Raw genomic sequence first — 14,641 nt, 5'->3', positions numbered from 1 at the left:
TTATCTGATTAATATCTCCTATGATTTAACATTTACCATCTAACTACAATGGGCATCAAAAGGAACTGAAATTTTGCATCCAACTCAGTCCTTGCCTTAGAAGAGGGATATTAGACAAGCTCCCATATATCAACAAGATCTTCCAAGGCAGACAGACCACCACCATATCCTCCTGACCTGCGGAATTAATTATACACAAAACTTAATTCTTACCCTTCTTTCTCTTTGGCTCTGAATCTACCATCATAGCATCAGCAAGGCTTATGATGAGGACTAAGATGCATTTGGTCTTTTCCTGTTCCACAGCACAACAAATGAAACCATGGAATCATAAAACTCCATTCAGGTGTATCCTTTGTGAAGGACCATTTCATGTGCTTTGGCTTATCTTTACTTGTTTGCCAAAATACAGAGAGAATTCTGTTAGCACAATGACCACCCATGCCAATTAGCAAACCAAAGGAATAGATTACTGACTCTGGTAGACTCTCCTAAGTAAGACTAGTGAGAAATCTAAATTCAATGCCTTACTTTTATAGGAAAGACCTTTTTAAATATGTGGTTTTTAAAAGTTGACTAGACTTACAAGTTAAAAAGGAAAGCTCTGTTCCCCAAAACAAATGACAAAATCCTAGATTACATATTGCCCTTTATCATAACCCCCAAAGCTTTTTTTCCAATATTGCTTACCTCCATAGTATTTAACTCTGTTCTTATCCCTCACAAGTATTTCCAGTTGGCCAACCGAAGTCTAAAGCATGTCCATATTAGGCATGTCTAATGGTTTCCAACTTTGCCTCAATTACATCTACATTACATTTATGAGGCTCATACTACTCCCAATATCACTTCCTGCATTTTCCCATTCTCCACTTACTTTTTATAAAATAATCAAAAGATTCAAGAAATATTCAAATGAATTACACAAACTCTGATGTACAAAAATGGTGACGCTAATGAAATAAGACTACTTGTTAGCAAGTAAGGCTAGGACATAGTAGCTCAAAACATTGGCTCACAAGCTAAAGCACAGAAATCAAGATTAATATATGAAAAGCAATGTAACCATGTACCAACCAACATTAGAAAAGTGGTACAAGACATACAAAAGTAGAGTCAGAGGCAGCTAATATGCATGGGGCATGGAATCCAGTTCCAGTACATAACTCCCAATCTTCACATTTCAGGGAATTATTAGACCATTTCCATTCATGAACTTTCTCACACCACTTTCAGAAGGTATACACTAAGAATTACTCCAAGTATTTCCAATTCTATTAGTCTAACAAAGTCAGTTTAATTATATCCACTAATTGCAAACGTTTGCAAAGATTTTAAAACAAGATTCACACTCTTTGTGCTCTACTCAAAACTCAGGAAAAAGAACTGGGTCCCTGATGACATTCAGGGATTCTCAAAACCAACAAGCAGTGTGGAGTTACACTACAAATCTTTTATCAGGAGCATCTTCACTTGGAAAGTGGTCTTTTAAAGTTATTAAGACTAAATAAATTGTGTTTGGTCAATGATATTTGAATGGGCACTTGTTAAGATTCCAAAGGCCATATTCATAATCTTTCTATTGTTTTCCAGTTCATTCTGCCACTCTCTTGCCCTAGTTTCAAACCCCATGCTCCTACAAATACCAAAAGCAGGTAGTCAGCCATGAATCCCTTGATGGTTAAGCTTGAACCTCATCTCCTTAGAGCATCACAGAATCTTCATGCTTGTCACTCTCTCTGGCTTCTCTCACCATCCCTCAAACTAATCTCCAGTTCCTCTGGTCTCCTTCCACCTCCCCAAACCCCGAATCTTCTATTCTCTTGCTGACCTTTGGACCTAGACCACTCCTTGTGTTATTTGCACCATCAAAACCAAGCCTACCCCAGTTAACTCCACTTAATGCTCCACCTCACCTTCTTTAAGAAACCTTCTTTCATCTTTCATGCATTAATCTCCTAAGTCAATGGTCAGCAACTTCATTAGTCAACAGAGCAGCAAAATGCACCTCATGAGCCACATGTGGCTCGCGAACCACAGTTTGCTGAGCATTGTCCTAAGTCTTCCATGATAGCCTTGGTGCTACCCTAGGAGAGCTCCCATTACAACAGCCTTCTGATTTGTCTGGCTACAACCCTGAACCTTCCAGAATCACCTGCTCTGTGAATAGTTGCAGAGGGGCTGGCATAAAGCAAGCACACGCACATTCAGTAAATATATGATATAATGGCTTAACTCTTTGTGAATAAAATCCATGATGGAAGCACACCAACCATTCTTATTTTCCAGGATAAAATAGATAATAAAATGATACTTAGTTGATCCTTTAGATAAAAACTATTGTAAAAATATATCATTTTAGCCCATCCAGCATGGCTCGGTGGTTGAGCATCAACATATGAACCAGGAGATCCTAGTTCGATATCACTAGGGCATATGCTCAGGTTGAGGACTCAGTCCCCAATGGGGGGCATGAAGGAGGCAGCCAATCAATGATTCTTGCTCATCATTGATGTTTCTATCTCTCTCTCCCACTCCCTTCCTCTCTAAAAGTCAACATACATATAAATTTAAATTTTATATCTGGAAAAGGGCCAGATGATTTTGAAACATATCAAGAAACAAAGATCCTCCCAAATAAGAAGAAAGCTAGTGGCAAAGCCAGAAATGGAACCTGGGTCTCTTGACTCACAGATCAGTGCTCATATCTTTCTATCCAAAAGAATCTGCTCTGAAGTTATTCTAAGCAACTATTCATGTTGCTGAATTCAAGGGGGCCCCTGCCAATGTATTCAAAGCCTGTGTATGAAAAGACAGCTCTTTCCCAGACGTAACAAAAAGGGGGAAAATTTCCCTTGTGTATCCTGGCTAACTGTTCCATGCTCACAAGCCTGGTGAGCAGCAGTCACTGAAACTCAGTCATCTTTGTACCCAGCATCAGACAGAACCTATTTTCAACAAGCTCGTAAGAATGGCCAAGCTATCATCTCATTCACTACCCTACCTCCTCCTGCTTCCCATGAAGATGGTTCAAGAATAAGATATCTAATGAACCAAAATGGGAAACAAAGAAGGGGTAGAAGGAAATTTTACTTTAAAGGCAAGAAATAACACACATCAAAGGAAGGAAGGAAGGAAGGAAGGAAGGAAGGAAGGAAGGAGGGAGGGAGGGAGGGAGGGAGGGAGGGAGGGAGGGAGGAAGGAAGGAAGGAAGGAAGGAAGGAAGGAAGGAAGGAAGGAAGGGGAAAGAAGAAAGAAAGAGAGAGAGAGAGAGAGAGAGAGAGAGAGAGAGAGAGAGAGAAGGGAAGGAAGGAAGGAAGGAAGGAAGGAAGGAAGGAAGGAAGGAAGGAAGAAAGAAAGAAAGAAAGAAAGAAAGAAAGAAAGAAAGAAAGAAAGAAAGAAAGAAAGAAAACACATCAAGAGCCCAAAGAAAGAAAGAAAGAAAGAAAGAAAGAAAGAAAGAAAGAAAGAAAGAAAGAAAGAAAGAAAACACATCAAGAGCCCAATGTGAAAAGGAATCACCAACACTGCTCCCCTAGCATCCTGCCCTTTGAACCACAGTCTTGCTCCTCCAGGGGATATCAGTTTGGAGCTGGCTGGCAGGAAGGCAGTATGACTAATCTGCCTTAAACAAGGCACAAGAAAGTCATCTTGTGTCACCGAGAAAACGACCAAGGATCATGATACCATCCCAACTTCACACCTTCCAAAGCCACTCGACCTTCTACCTTCAGAGCAGAATTCCCCAACCCCCGAGCAGGTCCCAGACCCCAAACCCACCCACAGTCACCTCTGGGCCCACCTCACCCACACCCACCTTGTTTTAGAGAAATCCGCTGCCTAAGAACTAGTAACTACAGTGCATGACTAGATTCAATTTCTTGCATAAATCCCTGCCCTTGTTTGCTATAATTAGCCATACTGCTCTAGTGGAAAGCCTCTCACAGTCTGCTTAAGGATCTGAGAGTATTCCAAAAGAACAGACACATTACTCAACTCCCATTCAAGTTCTTGTCTTCTAAGCCACTAGGAAGTTGCCTTGAATTAATAGTTTGCTTTTAATACATTTACGGGGAATGCACTTTGCTGCCTGCAATTCATTCATACTCAAATCACAGAATGACAACTACCTTTAGGGGTAGAAAGCGGTAAGGCAGGAAAAAAGAAGGAACACTATCAGACAACCCCGCACATGCCACACGATACAAGATAATTAAGTGAGCAAAATGTAAAATCTGAAGAGCCAACCATGACAAAGTCAAGTGTCTGGAAGAAGGCATCTATGAACCCTGCCACTGGCCTTCCCGACACAGGTATATCCCAGAGATGCCCTCTGACCCAATCCATATTCCTCACTCGCTGGAACAGCAATCTCACTGTTGACTTCCAGGAAAAAGTCATCACTTAGCTCCTTCCTGAAATTGCTGGCTCGCGCTCACGCGCTCTCTCTCTCTCTCTCTCTCTCTCTCTCTCTCTCTCTCTCTCTCTTAATTTTGTTAAGTGCCCAGTAGGTGCCAGCAACTAGAGATTTCCTGGAACTTCAAAGCAACAAATCTGGAAGATACAAGTGGAGAAGGAATGTCCAAAAGGTTAAAAGCAGAATTTGAGGCACAGCCCTGGAAAACAGCCTAAAAAATCCACTGGGATAGAACTTAAACTTTCCCAAGAGAGGGTTGACAATTATATCAGCAATTAAGCCAGTGAGGTAGTAGCTTTGAGTATAAATCACTCGGAGTATAAATAGGCCCTAGTTGTGAAAGAGAGAGAGCCTGGATCTTCTTGTCATTGACACTGGTAGGGCTCAGCTGTTACTTCTGTTGTAATCATAAAGTCACACACTGCTCCTACTATGTCCAACAATAATTTAACAAACTTGAGAGTCAGTTAGGACTCAAATTCTGGCTCTACGATAGCACTAACTTTAAGTACATTCAACAAATATTTATTAAGCATCTATTATGTGTCAGACACTCTTCTAGACACTGGGGATTCAGCAAAAGGCAAAAGCTCTTGTCTTCATACAGCTTATAAAATTCTTTGAGCTTTAGTTTCCTCATCTATAAAATCTGAATAACCTACCTCTATGGACTATATGAAATAAGGGCATAGAAAGACACTCAATAAATGGTGTCTTTCACAGAATACAGAGCAAACCTATCCAGGAACCTATCCAGGACCCCCAACTAGAGTATAAGCTACAAATGAGGAACTATCTATAATATCTACATAGTAGATATTCAATAAATATTTCACAGAGCAATAAATAAGTATTCAATCAATAGTAGCCATTATTATGGTAACTGTTCATCATTACTCTTCCCCAAGCCACTGAGGTTCTATTACCTAAAAAGGCAACAGGGCATTAAAGACTTTTTTAAAAAGAAAAGCAAGATGTGCCCTGGTCAGGTAGCTCAGCTGGTTAGGATGTCATCCCGATATGCCAAGGTTGTGGGTTCAATCCCCAGTCAGGGCATATTCAAGAAGCAATCAATGAATATATAATAAGTGAACAACAAATCTCTCTCTCTCTCTCTCTCTCTCTCTCTCTCTCTCTCTCTCTCTCTCCCTCCCTCCCTCCCTCCCTCCCTCCCTCCCTCCCTCCCTCCCTCCCTCTTTCTTTTCCTCCCTCCTTCTCCCTTCCTCACGCTAAAATCAATCAATAAATAAAAAGAAAATCAAGGTGTACTCTACCATATGTCTTCAGACTTCTACAACATGAAAACAAATGTTATCAAGCACAGGTATTCCAATTCAGAGACTCTATCGATACAAAAACCTGCATGGACAGCTATTGTAGATGCCTGCCTTCTTCTTTCCGAAGCACAAAGTAAGGACAAGTTGGCTTGGCTTTAGGTTGATCCCAAAGGCACTTACAAAGTAAGTTAAATAGAGTTCAGCAGATATGCTAAAAGATTATCACCAGTAAAGATAAGCTAAAGAAAAGTGCTACATAAACAATCATAAAATCCTGATGAATTCAAGCAACAAAGGTTTATTTCTAGGTCACGTTATAAGTCTGATATCAGCTGATTGAAAGCTTTGCTCATGTAGTGACTCAGGGACCCAGGCAGACAGAGACTCCATTTCAACAGGTGCTTCCTCGACCCTCATGCAGTAGAAGAGAGTGCTGGATGGTCTCACTCTGAAAATTAGGTGTTCTAACATAGAGGTGACACAAGTCACCTCCAACATAGGCCCGGAAAGACAGGAAAAGCGGCTGTGGGAACCTTAACAGTCTCTGCCACCGATGACAATAAAACACAAAAAGCTGTGGAATAATAAAAGGATTTATCCCAGAGAATGTTCTAATAAAACATCTGTACAGCTCTAAGGTTCACTTAATCCTGAACCTGGGAGGCTGTGTCGGATCACTTTAGAACAGTGGCCTAGACATAAAGATACCTCAGACAACATAAACTTGGACGCTGTATTATTTCCAGAGCAACTCTGGTTGTTTTTAAAAAAATCTATTTTATTGATTTTTTACAGAGAGGAAGAGAGAGGGACAGGGAGTTAGAAACATCGATGAGAGAGAATCATCAATCAGTTCCTCTTGCACACCCCCTACCGGGGATTTGCCCGCAAACAAGGTACATGCCCTTGACCAGAATCAAATCTGGGACCTTTCAGTCCGCAGGCTTATGCTCTATCCACTGAGCCAAACCGGTTTCGGCCAACTCTGCTTTTTTCTATAAATATTGAGGGTCCGGGTAAGCTTTAATTTAGGGAACAAAAAAAGGGTCTACAGCTGAAAAACATTTGAAAAACCACAAATGTAAACCAAATCCTTTATTTTACAGATTAAAAAAGTAGAAAGAATGGCGGGGGGAGGGGGGGAGAGACAGGAAGTTAAAGTGACCCCACCTCACCCCAAAAAAGCTCCACAATGTTTAGCAAATGTAGAAATAAGTCCACTGACAGAATGCGTTGTTCCATTGCACCACCCTCTGGCTTTACTCTTCATCTCAGCTACCTTCAGCTGGCACAAAGGAGCCAGACCTAGACCAAAACCATGTCATAGGGGTTCGTCAAGGGTTCAATATATGATATGGATGATAAGTAGAAGTCCCCACCCTACTGCACTAAATAATAACTCACAACCTATTAGCAGTTCTCTGTATTACCCATTCCCTACTTTCTGGCAAATGTGAAGCCATTAGTAGAAGTTAAGACTAACCTTCAGGAGACTCTCATTTTTGCTCTCAGATTACAGGTTAACAGCCAACTATGATATGTGTTCACTCAATCCCATTTCCTTATGGTCCCAGCTTTGCTTCATACCCAGCTTTTCCTCCACCTTCATTCACACTAAAGCATTGGGTACCACATACTTAAGCTCAGTGATCCCAACTTCCAGTCTCCACCATTTTCAAATTATACTTGCTAGTCCATGAAATAATACTCACACTTTTCAACCTAGAATACAGGTGTCTCTGTCTTAACCCAGCCTATTTTAGGGAACATCATCTCCACTGTGGTATTTATCCTGCCCAGCCAAAAACAGGATGAGTCTTCTCTCTCTCTTTCTCTCTTTCTCTCTCTCTCTCTCTCTCTCTCTCTCTCTCTCTCTCTCTCTCTCTCTCTTTGGTTGAGGATTTAAAAAGGAAAAAGACATAGCAATGAATTCTAGATCTTGTGATGGTTCTTTAATCTGAGTTGTTATGTTCTCACTGAGAAAATAAGTTTCAGAACATCTACCCTGAGAGGCTCCTGAGAAGGTGTGTATCAGTAAGGATTATGTTTGCCTACAAGTAACAACTGATAGTTTATACGTAAGGGATTTGTTTTATGCAATAAGTACAGGAGAAGGCAGTTTAGACTGGTGCTATGGCTCAACAATGTCATCGAGACCAAGATCCTTTAAGGTTCCCGTTTTCTCATTCTTAATACATGGTTTCTTCTTCTTGTTGTAGTTGGCTGCTGCCCCTCCAACACTGCACCTATGTTCCCAACAGCAACAAGCAGAAAGGGGCCAAAAGCTGTGGGCATATACCAGCCAAGCGTGTCCTCGCTGAGCTTTCAGGAAAGCCCCCATCAACAACACCCACTCACACTCCTATAAGACCTGAGCCACTCTAGGCTATAAGGGGGTCTAGGAAAGGGAGATAGACATATTCCCATCTCAAACAAAGCTGGGGTTCTTTTAGTTAGAACAGAATAAATGTTGAATAGTCAATCAGCAAGGTTAAATTAGATATTTTATGTAAAGTGTTAGGCACAGTAACCTCACACATAGTTAACTGTTCAATAAAAGTTAAACTATAGCCTGACCAGCGTGACTCAGTGGTTGGGTTGGGTTTCAACCTATGAACCATGAGGTCTCAGTTTAATTTTTGGTTGGGCACATGCCCAGGTTGCAGGCTTAATCCTGGTAGGGGCATATAGGAGGTAGCCAATCAATGATTCTCTCTCATCATTGATGTTTCTATCTCTCTCTCTCCCTTTCCCTTCCTCTCTGAAATCAATAAAAAAATATTTTATAAAAAAGTTAAACTATAATTACTGCTATTATTGTTATTATTATTCAACTATCTTACCCTCTAGCCAAACAGAATAACTTATTATATCCAGATGTGCTCCTTCCATGTCTATTATATCCACCCCTCTAACTGTATACCCAACACTATCCCTGCTTCAAGGTCCATGAAAATGCCATTTCATCCACTAAGTCTTTCCTGACACTCCTAATAAGAGGTCCTATGGTGGCAGGACCCACATCAGATAAAAACTTCTTGGAATAGTTTAAGAAATTCTTATGCATTCTTCTACCTGTTTTTACAGTCTGGAATCAAACCTGGTATGTTTCTGAAGTGCAAAAGCTAAGCAATTAGGTTCATGTGTCATAAAGCTAGGGGACTGAGGGGATAAAAACTGCCCTCCCCAAGAATGAGAAGAAAAAAATGATAAAGTTCAGATTATAGTTCATCAAATATTCCCTCTCTACTATGGGCGGAATCTACTTTTACCTATGGATATTGGGGCTTCCCCATGTGACCTGCGCTAACCAAAAAGGTTGCTAATGGAAAAGACATTTGCTTGTGCGATTTGGCTTGCCACTTGAATCCAGTGATCTGCCCTCAGAAGAGCATGCCCCACGTAGCTGCTATCCCTTCAGCATGGGCCCCAGAACCCAAGTGGAACAGACCGGAACCCAGCCTGCAGCCTACAGCAGAGCCACCCCAGCCTCGGACAGCCAAATCACATTCAAGCTGAGACACCTGAGTGTGAGAATAAATAGACCTGTTGCTGTAAGTCAGGGATTTTTGTTATGCCCCAAAAGTTGACTAATATATATACTTTACCATTTGATATATTCTAGCACTTCTAACATATTCATTCGGTTTTTTTTCTTCACATAAGAAAGAACAGGCTGAAGAATCTCTGCCTTTGGTACACGCAGTGATTTCTATCTTTGGATCAACTGATTTAAATTTATGAGACTACATTACCATTAATATCAGTGCTTTTTTTGCATTCCGTTTGTTCTACTAGCTTTCAAAAAATAAGGAAAATCACAATAAAGTATCACAGAATAATATAAATTGCTAAAACTAAACTTGGTTAGCCAAGTAGGTCTCTCCTATAGACAGCCAAAATGTTAACTTCTTAGCTGATAAAAGGGGTGAAAGGATGCCCTACAGTGGTTGGCAAACTCATTAGTCAACAGAGCCAAATATCAACAGTACAAGGATTGAAATTTCCTTTGAGAGCCAAATTTTTTAAACTTAAACTTCTTCTAACACCACTTCTTCAAAATAGACTCGTCCAGGCTGTGGTATTTTATGGAAGAGCCGCACTCAAGGGGCCAAAGAGCCGCATGTGGCTCGTGAGCCACAGTTTGCCGACCACAGCCCTAGTAGATTGTACAAAGTCATCTCCACCAAAGTCAAAGACTATCTGTTGAGGTGAGTTTGACTTTGACTCCAACACCATTCATCGAAACACATTTTTCAAGATACCTGTTTTTGAAAACCATAACCACTGAATTTCGCCAGTAGGAAGACGTTGATAAAGCTTACATTTTGTGACTTTTCCAACATAGTAAAACAAGATGGCCATATTATTTTAATAAAATAATTTTAAATAAAATTATATTCAATCACTAATGAAAACCAGCCTCTTTGTTAGTGAAAGATAAAATAAAATTCCATTCCCTTAGTGAAAAAAGAGCCAGTTGAATGATGTTAAGACCAAGTCCAATGGGGGAGGAGAAAGGGGAAATGGGAGATATCTGTAATACTATCAACAATAAGAAATATATATATTCTTTTGAAATCCCAATTGGAAATTTAAAGTATCAAGTAAAATGGGAGAGTGTGTTTGGTTTTGTTTTACCTTCTTTTAAGTCATTATTAACTTGGGAACCAAATTTCCATTGGGCCACAGCTGACACACTAGAAGTATATAAATCACAAAGTTACTAAATGTGCTTTTTTAGTGGAAGCAACAGCCTTCAAAGTATCAAGGCAAAGAGGACAATTCAAAGGCCAAGGACATCCCAGTGGCCTCTTAACAGAATAGGCCATATGTATGCTGAGATAGCTTACACTTCAGTCTGGACACATGCAGACCACCCTACCAAAATGTGAACTCAAGGCCATCACCAAGGTCATCCACTCTGGGTCAAAGAAACCTGGGCTCAAATTCTCACTTTCACACTTAGCTGTATCAAGATACTTAATTCCTTTAGTCTTTTCTATCTAAAATTTGGGGATAATAACAGTAGCTACCCCTCATAGATATACTGCCAGATTTTAAAAAGATAATGCATGTAAAAGTACTCAGCAAAGTGCTAGCACATGAGCAGAAACCGGTTTGGCTCAATGGATAGAGCGTCGACCTGTGGACTGAAAGGTCCCAGGTTCGATTCCGGTCAAGGGCATGTACCTTGGTTGCGGGCACATCCCCAGTAGGGGGTGTGCAAGAGGCAGCTGATAGATGTTTCTCTCTCATCAATGTTTCTGACTCTCTATCCCTCTCTCTTCCTCTCTGGGAAAAATCAATAAAATATATTTTTTAAAAAAAGTGCTAGCACATGAAATAACAATAATAATGATAATAGTAAGAACACTACCGTAACAAAGCCGGCTCCTGCATGAAGACTGTCCTAATCAGTGAATTCTGGCTCATAATCTGCTCATGAAATGCTGAATGCACAGGTCTATATTCACATCCAGGGACAGCTTCTATGAGGTGACAGCTCTCTGGATCAACCAGTAATTCTTCTACTGAATTCAGGCAGAAGAAGGTTGAAAAATAAGCTTTTCGCTAACAGAAAATTGGGAAGGATTTGGTCCTTCCGCCCACAATCCATCCACCCATAAAAGTCTTTGCTAGTGAAAGCCGTGTTTCCATCATTACCCTCACACCACCACCCCTCCAAACTGTGCGAGGCTTTTGTGAAAGCACAGAAGCAGACGGACAAGATGGCTCACTTTCTAAGCAAACTCACCTCACAGGCAAACTCTTCTACCCTCCAGAAAGGATCTGGCTTGACCCCACTGCCACCTCCAAACGGACATCCAAACTGGAAGCGAAGAAGCCAGCCCTCACTTCCAGAAGTTGAGGTGCACTGTCAAAACCTAAAAGGATTCCCTTCTATTCGTGGAAATCCTCACAAAGCATGCTTGCCTGCTTCAAAAATATCTCACACATTCACCCATCAGCGCCATGAGCCAACTACAGTAGGCTGAGAGACCATGCGACTTGACAAGGACAAGAGACATAGGAGACCAAGTGCCACACCCTTCTCGAGACAGCTCAACAGTACACCGTGTCTCTTAGAATAAAGGAAGAAAAGTCTAACCCCCAACACCCTTCCCCTCACCCCCATTTCATTCTTTACACAGACCCATTTCCTTTGCATTTTTAAATCAATGGCCTGAGCATCCCCAACTACTACAACTAATAAAAGGGAGGGGGGAAGGTGGAAGAAACAAGCAGGAGTCCAATTATACTTGCTTCTTCCAAGCCCATTTGGAAGAGTTTTCCTCCCGCTTGTTGGCCTTTCACAGCCGGAGCCTCCTACCTGGTGGAAACCAATGGTTAAGCAAAACCACTGATTTTTAAAAAGCCAACCAGGAAACTAGCCATGACAAGTGGGAACGGCCCTCCTCTCCCGAGCGCGGATTGGCTCCTGGGGTTCCACGGTCCCCGTTCTGCCCGCCTCAGTGGCGGGCGCGGCTGTCCATCACGCGGGGCGCTGACAAGTCGCCGCCCCGGAGTGAATGGTCTCTCCTCTCGCCGAGGAGGCAGGTAGCCGCCTAGGATCAGGATCGCCCCGCTCGCCCCGCGCGGACCCTCCCTCTCCGGGGAGGAGAGCGGAGGGAGACCCTTCCGTACAAAACAAATAAGACAGGGCCGACCAGAGAGAGTTTACGAGAGCGCACACCAACGCACTCGTAATCTTCCCTGTCCTAAAATGATCTTCCAAAGGCTTGGACGGTAATTTTAAAAAAGGTAAAAAAAAAAAAAAAAAAAAAAAAAAAAAAAAGGCACAACCCTCCAAGTACCCCTTTTCTATCTTGGATAATCCCTAGAAGGTGACGGGGAGGGAAGGAATGTCGCCCAGGTTAATGTCACATCGTATTCGTTTTCACACACCCACCACCGCCCTCTCCCCTTCCCCAGTGAACCCGGCTTCATTTTCCAGGACACGGATTTTTTTTATTTTTGATTTTTTAAAAAAAACACGCTCCCCCTCGGAGTCCAGGGAGGCAGCCTGGGAGGGACCCCACCTCCCCCTACTTTGTTCTGCATGAGGTTTCTCCTGAGACCCCTGCCCCGCGGACACCCCACCCCTGGGGGCCAGAGGGGGCAAGAGTGGGCAGGCGGCGGCGGGGAGGGCGGGCGCCGCCGGCGGGACTGCGGGGGGCGGCCCGGCCGCCGGAGGCACGCGCGCCGGGGTGAGCCGTGCACTTGTTCCAGCCCGGGGGGGGGGGGGGTCCACGAAGGCAGCCCCGCCTTTAGGCCCCCATCCTCTCCCCCCGCCCCGGAGAGCCCCGGCCGAGGCGGCGGGTGCACCCCTCCGCTCCCCGCGATAACGCATTGCAGCTCCCCAAGAGTGAGGGGCCCGCGACGCGAGAGATGCCGCCGCCGGGGCACGGGCGCCCCGAGGGAGCCGGCACCCCGCCGCCCGCCCGGCCCGGCGCCGCGCCTCACCTTTCGGGTGCTCGCCCGGGGCCGCCCCACATGGATTCCTACAACCTCGCGTCGCCTCGGCCCCGGGCGGCCGGGAGGAGCCGGAGCCGGCGCTAGAGTGCGAGCTTGCGAGCAGGAGCGGGAGGTGGAGGAGCAGGAGGAGGAGGAGGAGGAGGAGGAGCCGGCTGCGGGGAGGGAGGGAGGGAGGGAGCGCGGGGGCTCTCCGGGGCCCAGGCCGGCGCGGGGCCGGGCGGGGCCGGGGCCGAGGGGGCGGCGCCCTCCGCAGTCCCCACGCGCGCTCGCGGCGCTCCGCGGGCCGCCGCCGCCGCGCCCGGCCTCTCCCCGCGGCCCGGCCTCACATTCCCAGCATTCCCGGGGCGCGGGGGGCGGGGGGGGGGGGGGCCGGCGCCTCCGCGGGGGGCGCGGGGAGCTCGGCCGGGGCGTGGGGCGCGGGGCGCGGGGCGCGCGGCGGGGGTCTCCGGAGCGCCTTCTGCCCGGAGGCCGCTGTCTGGAAGCGGCTGGTCCCCGCCTTCTGTCCCTGATGCCCCTCCCGAAAGCTGCCAGCCGCTCCCCGCCTGGTCAGGTGGCCTCGGCGGCGACAGGGGCAGGGATGGCACTGGGCGGAGAGGCTGCAACTATCTCTCCCTGTAAGCTTTGCAGTTGGGGGTCGAGGTTTCCACACCCCTGCACCCTCCCCTTAGCTTAATCTTCTTTAGGATGGGTGAAGGGATTTCATAAGACTTTTTAAATTGCTTATTACCCACCCCCCCACCCCCAAGGAAAGGAGAGAATGGAATAAAGGAAGGGAGCAAGAAAAAATACATCATCATCATCATCATCACCATCATTCATTGAGTACCTCCTCTGTGCCCTGCAATGTGTGTCTTCCCATTTAAGGAAGAAAGATAGTGTCTGAGTTCATTCATACACACACACACACACACACACACACACACACACACACATCTCAAGGTGAGTAGCAGGAGGAGTTGGAAATGTTTTTCATTGGAAAAAGCTCCCACCCAATAAGTCTGGAGGTCCAACTTGCTACCATTTTGTATTAGCCAGGGGACTGGACATGTCATAGGTGTCTCCAGATTTGGTCTCTCACTGAGAGTCCATTCGCAGGCCTAGAGCAGTCATCTCCTTCCATTCCTGATGAGTCTGCTTCCAGCAATTCCAGTGGCCAGATAGGACTGTCTCCTGCTGGGAAACTCAGACAAATGAAGCACATTTAGCCTTGGGATGTCTGGGCGAGCTGAGTATGGAGTCAACCCAGCTGCTGTGATGACTCTTTTCTCCTGCCCTGATGGGAATTCAAATATTAAAGGAAGGAAGTGGGTGCTGAAAGAGGAGGATGCCTGTCTGTTCCAGCCCAAATGCCCTCCCTGTTCCTTAAGCCAGTGGTCGGCAACAGAGCCAAATAGCAACAGAACAACGACTGAAATTTCTTCTGAGAGCCAAATTTTTTAAACTTAAACTTCTTCTAATGCCACTTCTT

General features: G+C 44.7%; 1 protein-coding gene across 19 annotated transcripts in view; it reads right to left on the bottom strand.

The window, feature by feature from the left end:
• Window positions 1-13,406, bottom strand: part of ERC2 (ELKS/RAB6-interacting/CAST family member 2) — an 877,102-nt gene extending 863,696 nt beyond the window's left edge. For all 19 annotated transcript variants that reach the window (XR_014796702.1, XR_014796703.1, XR_014796704.1 and 16 more), the window contains exon 1: window positions 13,162-13,406. The gene's annotated coding sequence lies outside the window, so the exon portion shown is untranslated. The remainder of the gene's footprint in view (window positions 1-13,161) is intronic.
• Between the last annotated feature and the right edge of the window lie 1,235 nt (window positions 13,407-14,641).

Source organism: Pipistrellus hanaki (genome assembly GCF_964339955.1).
Source record: "Pipistrellus hanaki genome assembly, chromosome: 13".
NCBI lineage: Eukaryota > Metazoa > Chordata > Mammalia > Chiroptera > Vespertilionidae > Pipistrellus > Pipistrellus hanaki.
The sequence above is the reverse complement of the archived record's forward strand: the minus strand, read 5'-3'. Positions and strand labels throughout refer to the sequence as shown.